The following is a 10668-nucleotide window of genomic DNA, read 5'->3' on the forward strand; positions in this document are numbered from 1 at the left end:
CAGAACCCAAGGTGGAGACCACAGTTCTCTGTGTCTCAGGAGAGACATACCATTCCCTCTTTCTATATTTTATTTTCCACAAAGACCATGCCTGGTATATGCCTGGTATGTGAGAGGTTATACAAAGGTATGAATGCCAAGGGGTGGGGATGTTGGGTCTGGCGGGCGACCACGTACCTTCATGTCACTATCACAGTACGATTTTTACCTAAGGGTCTCAGGATCCCAGTAATAGTGCTGGAATCAATGAGTAAAAATGCTCTGTAATGCTTCTTCAGATGTCAGGCCCCCAGCAACCATCTGTGTCACAGACACAGAACTTCTTGAGGGTGGACACAGATAAAGAAACTCCCCGGCAGAGGTAGAACTGGCCTCAGAACCACCACCTTCTCTTTAGGCTTCCATTTTTGTCACCAGGCAACATTGTCTGGGTTGCAGAATACCTCTGACTTCCCTTTGGCCAAAGTCAGCTCTAGCTTTCTTATCTATACTACGGATCTGTTAATACTTGCCTAGTTACCCAGCAGGGCTAGTGTGGACCCAAGGAGAGAATTAGTGGCAGCCCCTTGTAACCTGCCACCATGTATGTGGTGAAACTTTGGTGGGCCTAATACACTAATTCTGAAGACCACCCCTTGTTCCCTCTCCTCCTCACACCTGCTTTCCCACCACCACATTGCTCTCGTTAGGGTCGCACATTGTTTCTACTTTAACAAATCCAACCAAACCAGCTGTTTTCTTTTGGTATCTTTTTATTACAGCTAAAATTCCAAGGGCCGCAGGAGAAAGCTGCTGAAAACACCACAGGCCTTGGGCTTCACTTCAAAGCAGCTTTCATCATTCTTTACACACTGTTTTCAGGACCCTTGTCTGTTCTCTCCCGGGAACCAGATTTCTCATGGAGATTTTCCTCAGTGATATCACTATTTACAGAACTCTGGTCATGGACATCATGTTTATATCTGATTTGTACATGTCCACATAGCCCATAAAGTTTATAAGAGGTTAGAGAGCCTTTCCTTGTTCATAAATCTCTCCCTGCGGCCTCCCTCTAGGAGTGGGAAGGAAGGAGGCAGGAACAAGAGGGGAAGGGTGACTGTCTTGAAGGGAGAGAATGATTAGAAGCATGAGATTTCCTTCTTTGAGCTTCTCCCCATAACTTCCTCCCTTTTGATCAGTAGGACAGTAGAGCAGAGAGGGTACATGTGAGGGCCTGAAAGCTGACTGCTGTGGACAGGTAAAGTAAATGCCCTCAATCTCCCTTTTATCATCTGTTAAATGGTGGTAATAACAGTATTTGCTCATGAGATTGTTCTGAGGATTAAACAAGGTAAGGGGCATAAAGCATTTAACATGGGAAATAAAAAATAGCAAAAATGCAACATACTTTATCTAAACAAAGTGACAAGGGTCTTCTGTGCTATCTGTCTGCTATTCTTTGTCTATTCCCCGCAATGATCACCTGACTGACTTTGTGTGGTTCTTACCTTGAAAACCTGGTTGCTCAAAATTTATCCCTAGAATGAGCAATCCGGCATTCCATACCCCCAATAAACATTGGTATGAAATAAGTCTTTCTGAACATAATTTTTGCATTTTTGAAGCTGAGATTTGTTCCATTTCAAAGTAGCTGTGTTTTTGAGTACAGCTCGTGGATGGCCATGTGAATATGTCTGAATTTTTGGAGAAAGCTTTCAGAATTTACAACATTTCATACATTTGGCCCTCCCATCATCTCACCCAGTTTGGAACAGGAACTGTCTGCAGGCCGGTGGAGGTACACTGCAGGTCAATGGAAGAATAACAGATCAATAATAATTCACCACTGCTCACACAAATTCCCTCAGCAGGTTCAACCAATTGGGGTTCAGGAAAGTCATTACAGGATGTGTCCACCCAGGCAAGGCAAAGGCGAAAATATTGTGAAATTATTTTTTAAATCGCCTCGAACTATCAAAATAGGTAACCTGGACAAAATGAAATGTGATTCTTGAATTATTTATAATTGCCTTGTGAATATTCTCTTTGACAATGAACTGCCACCCTTTCCCTCCAGTTGTCACCTTTCTCTATAATGTATCCAGAGTCATCTTTTTAAAATGAAGATCTGAGTAACCAGGCCTGTTTATATGCCCTCAAGGACCTCTCGCTGCTCTTAGGTTGAAGACAGAACACCTATATGTGACTTTCCTGAGCTGACCTGTTGGTGTGGCCCTGCCCATCACCCCTACATAGCTCCTCTGATTTCCTTCCCACTTCCAAGATTTACATGCCATACCCTCTGTCTCCTGTCTCCCTTGGTCTAGACAACTCCTACTCATCCTTCAGATCTTATTCCAAAGACCAGTTATTCTGAGAATCCTCCATGACACTCCCTCATCCTACCTATGCCACTAATGGGTTTTCCAATTACATGCTGTATTCAATGGGGTGGCCCTTTCCACAGCCACACTTAAATGATTCAGTGTATTTATTTTGACAATGTTTGTCTCTCTTGCCTGAATGTGTATTTGCAGAGACTAGGACACCTGTATGTCTTTTCCATCAACCCAGCACCTTAAATAGTGCCTAGAGTCAACTGGGCGATTAAACACTTATTCCATGAATGTTGAACCCCAGGTCACTAGATGTCCACACAGTTCTCCATCTTGCAAGGTCTTGGTAGATAGAATATAGTCGGCATCATGATGCTATCTGATGAATCAAGAAAGTCCCTAGATACCTAGAGTGATTGAATCAGAGCATTTTATCAATTGAAAGGATGTTGATTTTATGAGTCTACTATATAGATGGGGAAGATAACGAACAAGGGCATTCAACTATTTGACTGCAGAGCTGAGGTTAAGGTAACTAAGTCTTTCAGATTCCTATGAATCATACTCCCATTAAGCTAGTAAATCCCCAAATGCATAGTCATAACTAACTAACATCCTATCGCTTGACCAGCTCATATTCCTCCCTGCAAAGAGAAGAGCTTTCATTACGTGATCACTCTCCCTTCTGATACCACTGAGGGCCCTTCCTTTGAACTCTGTGTTGCCATGGCAACTGTTTCTTCATGAGCATCAACATCACTGCCTACAATTGCCTATGCTGAGGTGCATGGCTGCCAAGCAAATCATAAGCAATTTTTTTGAGTCAAGAAGGCCCAAAGCCTCAGATCAAGTTCAAATTATTTGGAGGATGTGTGTGTCAGGGACACTTAGCATCAGTTCTGATGGGACGGCAGATAAAAGCCTGATTTAGGACACGGGTAGGGGAGGCACAGGGCAGCTCAGCCTCAGAGCTTGGGGAGCTCTTCCAGAAGCTCTTTGATGTGAAGGAGACGTTGGAAGTTGCATAATTCTTGCAGGCTGTTCAAGTAATGCAGAGAGGCCAAATACGCTGCTTGTTTTGTCCTTCCTTTCTTCCCTGCTCCTCCTCCCTTTCATCTACCCCACCAAGCCAGGGCCCAAGGAGGTTTTGTCCTAAGGAGAGAAACATAAGTGTCACTGGAGTAAATTTACAAGGTTGATGTACTTGGGATATAATGGGGGCTGGAAAGGTTCTGTATATTAAAAGAGGTGGTCAATGTGGTTATAGCGACTAGTGAAAGGTAGCCTAAGGCAAGTTCTGATTGCTTGGGATGGAGAGCTCCCATCTCATGAGAGAGAAACAAACGTCTTACAAATTGGTCACATCCCATTTAGCTCATATTAATTTACATCACCAACCCCCAGGCTAACAGGCCTTATTTTTCTTCCTTTTGTTTCTCCTCCCCATCCCCCAAGTGATTTCCTCTTCCCTCTTTCATCCCAGAGTGTCAACCTGACTGTTTCTAGTTTGCTCAAATTTTATTTTCCTATTGACTGTTGAGTTTCCAACCCCCAGATCTTTCGCATTGTAAAACGTGGGCTCAACACGCCCCCTCACAGCCTGCTTTCCATCAGCTTTGCCTAAATCAAGTCCCGTGTGTTAGCAGGATAATAACTTTCCTTAGCAGGACAAAATGGTGCAGAGAGAGTGCTGCCTTTTGTGCTTCAAAGGCTTGAGAGATTTCTTTAACCACAAAAATGAGAATAGAACGTAATGGATATACAAGAGTCCCATGATGGCAATCTTCCTGCTGGAAATGTTCATGAATTACCTGTAATTTACCTCAAAATGTACCATATGTTGGACTACAATATGCACTTTTCCTTTTTTCACTTAAATGGACTGCTATTCAGAACACTTTCCGCCCCTTGACATGGAAATAGATGTTGGGAATAAAGGGAGGGGGAGGTGGCAAGGAGTGCCCTGCAGAAGTTTTACAAATTAAAGTAGGCACATGTTATCATCTGAATGTTTTGTACAGGGAAAGAAAATGGAATTAAGTGCATTTCCACCCCTAATACATTGTCAGCACCATACAGCCAGTATGAGAAGATTAAAGACCCGTTAGGAGGGGAGAAGACAATGAAGCCCCAATTCACCAGATCCTTTCATGCATTTCATGAGAAGGGACAGAAATGACAGATCCCTCCATGGCTTGATTTATCAGGAGATTTGAAGAGTGGCTCTGCCAAGACAGAGGGAGGCCCCACTTTCTAATTGCATAGGAAACCCCCTTGCTTTCTGCAGTGTCCCGAACAGAAACACCGCACGCTCTCCTGTGTTGACAATGATGGCTTATTATTAATAAAGATTTTTGAAAGTGTCAGAACTTCTACTTCTTGAAATCTTTAGACTACCATCAGAATCTCAGCTTCTTAATCCCTTTGAAGGTGAACAGATGTAGAGAGGTAAGAGCAAACAATGGCAAACCTTATTTTCCACCCAGAGCCACGGCCTTGTCACTAGCCCTGCCACATCTGCGTTTTTGAAGGGAAATGTCATAATATTGCTAATCAATAGGAAGAGTGACAGGCCCATTTGTCAAGAACAAGCCAGCACTGCAGCTGTTGTCCTCCTCTGCATCCTTCTCTTGGGCTTTGCAAAGAGAAGTCCAGGGAAGGGCCTGCTGTGCCCTTCTAGTATGGCCCCCTCGGAGGTTGGGGAACGATGAGGGCCCGCTGGGGGAAGATAGTAAGGAGTCTCACTGGTGCACTGCACAGTTGGGCCAAATGAAGGCAAATGCCGGAGAAGAAGCATTGAGCTCCTAACAGTGGTGTGCAAAAGCACCCAGACACCCTGCAAGGGGGAGAGGATCTTCTGTATCAGGAAGTCTATTGACCCTTAATCTGGGGAGTGCAGCCGTGTATGTATTTCTTTTGAGCTGCAGATGTTTCTTGCTGCTCTGCTGGGCAGAGGGACAAGCAGGTCATCTCAAAGAAGGAGTGAAGTGGGGGGTGGGATGGAAACTCAAACTTAATGATCGTTTTCATCTTGGCTTTGGAGGAAAATGCAACCACAGGGTGGAAAATGGTGGCTGCCATCTCTGCCCTGCTGCACGCCAGCTCCCCTGAGCTGATAAAAGCTCGGACTGGCAGGGATCCCCACAACAATCAGCTCGGTCATGCGTGGGCCCTGGGTGTGTGCAGTGACAGGACTGAAGTGCCCTTTCTTACCCCACCAAAATAATTTTTAAATTAGGAAATTAATCTTAATCGACTCTTGTATCTCCAGTTTTAGTTGACCCAGATCATTGTTGCGGCTTTTCATGTTTGGGGGTGGTGTCCCCAAGTCTAGCACTTTTGTTTGATTGGTACAAGAGAGCAAATGCTCATATTAAAAGAGAACCCTTAAAGAAACACTGATAACTTGTCAGCCTGTGCTTCACCTATTTTTGCTTCTCCTTGACCTTAAGAGAAGACTCTAGAAAATGCCTTTTTTTCCCCAATTTTTTGTCATTAGAAAGCAAATAAATTCAATTTAAATACAAAGATGGCATTGATAGTCTGTTGTCAGGTGCATATCTTTTAGAAAAGTGTGAAAGCATAAAACAAACATCAGCAAAGAATATCTTGCCTTTAAATAGTCCAACCCTTAGTGAATGAATATCATAGGTTTGCAGGATCCGAAATCCAAATGCCACTGGAAAAACTGATTAAAAGGAAACGTGTAGTTTAAAATACTGGAACCTGTTGTTATAGACTGAATTTTGTCCCACCTCCCCCAAATTCACATATGGAAGCCCCTAACCCCCAATATGACTGTGTCTGAAAATAGTCTTCAGAGGTAAAATTAAATGATGTCATAAAGATGGGGCCCTAATCCCTTAGGATTTTAACCTCTTAAGAAGAGGAAGATTTCTCTCTCTCCTCTCTCTCTCTCTCTCTCTCTCTCTCTCTCTCTTTCTCTCTTTGTCTGTCTCTCTGTTGTCACATGAAGGAAGAGAACTCTCACTAGAAAATGAATCAGCTATCACCTTATCTGGACTTCTAACCTCCAGAACTGTGAGAAGTAAATTTCTGTTGTTTAATCCACTCCATTTATGGTATTTTGTTATGGCAGCCTGAGCTGGTTAAATTAACAGACATTCTCTCCAAAGTAAGGCATCTTGGTAATAACATTCTAGGTACGGAAAGTTTGCAATTCTTCTGGAGTCACAAGTATAGAGTAGTAAGGCTGATTAAAACAAACAAACAAACATTAAAACATCTATTTCAAATGAATGCAGTTCTCTTGGAAGACAGTGTAACTCCACTGATGCTACCTTTGTTGGGAATATTTCTGGAGAGTCTCTTCTGGAATTTTGGGTCAGCAGCATATTGTTGAGTATTTTCTTCGGTAGGGACATGTTCCTGCGTTGGGGTTATTTAATTCAATTTTTACATTTTTAAGTCATTCAGAAAATAGTTTGAGAAACAAGCTGACAATCAGAAATGGGTTACCGTGGTTTCTGTCTAACAGAGTATGTGCAGTTATAAGTCTTATGTGACTCTCTGTTGTCTCAGAAGGTGATTCTGAAAGTGGAACCTGGGTATGGTTGGCCTGGGTATGGTTGGCCTCAACCCAGAGCAAGAGGCTGGCCTTGTAGGTGAAGCGACTCATCGTGAATATCTTGTTCTGGAACCTGAGGTTCTTTCAAGTTGACATCATTTTATCAGGTCTTTAGAATATATTTGGAGGCAAATATTTTCATCCTTGGAAAGGCAACCTGCATTTTGTTGAATTCTGGTAAGGATGCTCATGGGGGTCTTTTAAATGTCTGGGGTGGCAGCCAGGCATCAGTAGTTTTTAAAGAGTAGCAGGTGATTCCAGTGTGCAGCAAAGTTTGGGAACCACAGAATGTGATGATAATGATAAAAAGACAACAGCAATAATAGTAGTAACAATAGTAAACCCTTATACATGTAGTGCACTCTACAGTTTACTCTTACATCTGTTACTTGTTCTGATCCTCACCATTCTCCATATGAGTGTGAGCACTATCTTTTCTATCTTTCAGATGAAGAAACTCCCTTAGAAAGGGAATGTGACCTTCCTAACCAGAGGAATGGTCCTCTGCCTCCTGGTCTAGTGCTCTTCTCAACAGGCAACAGTGCCTCTCTGCACAGGGAACTTCTACTGGGTGGGGGAACACACAATCACGCATACAAACATTGAGAATGTGCAGTAGGCAGGTAAATCTCTCCACGTTACTAATCAGTTGAAGCCATATGCAGAAAGTCTAGGACCTCACACAGGTGGCAGAGTCTCCTCATCCTCCCTGAACCTACTTCACCTACCAGACATCCCTGGCCTCCCCATGCAGGCAAAGATGAGAAGCTGGGTAAATCAGAAAATAAAATGGCTTAATATGTTTATGTACATGGGCAGAAGATGAATTCTCCATGCCTGCATACTGGGGTAGGTAGTGCTAGAGTGACAACACCACTTGGATTCTCTTCATATTCACACACCTCAATCAGGTGACTCTTTCCTTCCTCCATTGGGGAAGGAACTTATTTCCTCCCTTGTGCAATGAAATGGATTCAAGCAAGCATGACGGTGGGGAGATAGTATTCTTCCTGCAGCAGGCAGCATGTGAATAAATGCCATGTAAGTGATAGAGGAAGGAGGAGCTAACAAGGTGAAGCTGGATGTCATCTTTGTCATCCAGAGGAGGCTTCATGGAGGCTTAAGAGCTGACTGGGTCCTTGAAGAAGCAGCAGAGTCGGAACAAATGAAGTCTTGCAGAGTATCTTCTAATTTTCCTGTCCAAGGTGAATTTTGTGGTCTTTAGAAAATTAGGGATTGGTTTGAGTAAATCTGATATAACTCAAAGATTACTGACTAATTGGACTCAACTGAAAATGGCTCTTCGGGGGTGGTAATGATAGCACAGGACCCCAAGGATGTGGGACAAAGGAGGGCCTTGCCCAACCAAGCTGGCCAAATTAAGATGTTATCAGTATTCATTTTCTGAAATGTTGGCAAAAATAAATGATGCAACTTTGAGAGAAAAGATTTATCATGTCACCATGTTGTGGGTCAATGTTGGCACGAGACAGCAAACACTGGTTCAAGACTAAATCTAACACATCATTGGTGACCTCAGGCATGAGACATGTCCCTATGTGGCACAATTTTCTCCAGTAACATGGAGCTGGATATCAGCAACTATTTCAGAGGGTCGTTGAGGTTTAAATGAGATAATGCATCACGTGAATAGTCTAGCTCCTGCATACAGTGAAGGCTTAATAAATGCAGTTGCAATAATTATTGTTTTTATTGTTAAAACTAGGACTCCACCATTTGTCCTGTTGTGGACAAATGGCTTTTCAGGACCAGAAATGTCTAATTTTGGACAAAAAATTCACCTTGCTTTTCTTTCTGTCATCTTTCAGACTTTTTCTTTGGCCTCTCAGAAATTTACCACCTTGGATGAGAAGCTAAAGAAGATCTCTCCTCTTGTAACACTCTGTCCATCTTTCAAGTACCGTTTCAAATTCCATTTGGGGGAATTAGGAAATATTTTATGGAAGAGCTGGTATTCTGTTCTTCTCAGTTTCCATAGAACTTTATAATTTTATTATGCCATTTATCATATTCTGTCCAGTACATCACACAGTGACTTTCCTGAGTGTAGTAAAAGAGCCTGTTCATCCTTGGGATCCCCCACAGCACAGGGTGGCGTACCTGGCACCGTGTAGCTGCTCAATAAATATTTGTTGAATTGGAGTGATTCAAAATTTTTAAAAAGACTGCTTTATAATCACTTTCTGTTTTATTCGTTGTTCTTTCCATCTGGGAAGGATAATTTGGGGGATTCTCATGAAGCGAGTCTAAGTTTCATGAACCAAAGGCAGAGTGATTATCATTCTTGAGTTTTCAAGGCCATCCTTTGTAAAGATGGAAATCAAATATAAATACTGAACAACAAATACAACAACAAATACTGAAGAAACAAAAGTTAACTTGTATTTATTGCCTGGATCCCTTTTGTGATACTGTGTAACCCTAATGGAACTCTGAGCCTCTCCAGGTCTCACTTTCTCCATTTGTAAAATGAAGGTGACTTCTCCCGTTTACATACACCAGTATGTACTTCCTGGCTTCTTTATTTAGGTGCAAATAGGAATTTTCCCATTGTTCTTTATACTCAATCCTCCTCAAAACAGTGAGTTAATAAATAAGTGAGAGTTTGTTTGTTGGTTTTTAATTACTACATCTCTAGGACCTAGAATAATATCTAGCATATTGGAGTTGATCAACAAATACTTTATTGTTAAATAGTTATTGTTAAATAAATGAATGAACATTTCAACACAATTTAGTAATGCTAGACTTTGTACTTAGCAGTAGTTATAGTCCTTCCCCTCCAAAATTCCCTGTTTCTGAGGGAAATATATGACCAAGGAGGCAGGTAGGCAGACATAGGAAATAAGAGCTGGAATCTGCTTGACCTTTTCTACACTGTGGCATTAGCCAGACACAAGGGATTTTTTCCAGGTTAGGTCCATTTATACCAGTGTAATTAATACTTTAGATGGGACAATTGTTTGTTGTGTGTAATATGTTTATGTGTCCCATATGATATAAGACATTTACTGCCCAATAAATATTTGTAGAAATCAAATGTCATTGCCAACCAAAAGTATACTCCTAAGCTTTTGCTTAAAATTCAGATTTGACCTCATTTCTTTTAAGCTTTAAAAACAACAACAACAAACAACTCTTCCCATATCCCATAACCTTTATGGCTGTTAATGACTTATAGAATCAAATTGAAAGTCCTTGAATTGGCATGCATGGGCTCACTCCATACCCTCCCCACCATAAACAGGCATACTATTCCACCCGCTCTCATCAATATTTATGAACCTCCAGGTCACTTATCTTGGTTTTTGTTCCTCTTTGCCAGGAAGACACTCTACTCTTTCTCTATCTGGAAAGCTCCTATAGAGCTTGAATGACTCCTTTTGAATGTCACTTTTGCTTTGAAGGCTTCTTTGATATTTCCAGACAAAATTAGTGTTTCCACAGGCTTATGCATATATCCCTACTTTAACCCCTATCACATTGTGTTCTACTAATGTATCTATATATGTTCCCTCAAGGAAACTTTCAGGTCCCAGAAGAGAGCATACCTTATTTAACCCTTGTCCCCTTTCATAGCACAGTGTGATGTTGGGGTGATCAATAAGGTACTGATTGAATGGGTATAAAAATGGGTAATTCACTATTTAAGGAAACTGTGCAATGAATTACAAGAGGACTAGTTAATTTTCATGTCCAAATGAAGACTCATCCACATGTTAGCTGTCCTGCCATAAATGTGAT

Source organism: Talpa occidentalis, unplaced genomic scaffold, assembly GCF_014898055.3.
Source record: "Talpa occidentalis isolate TD23 unplaced genomic scaffold, MPIMG_talOcc4v2.1, whole genome shotgun sequence".
In the NCBI taxonomy this organism is placed as follows: domain Eukaryota; kingdom Metazoa; phylum Chordata; class Mammalia; order Eulipotyphla; family Talpidae; genus Talpa; species Talpa occidentalis.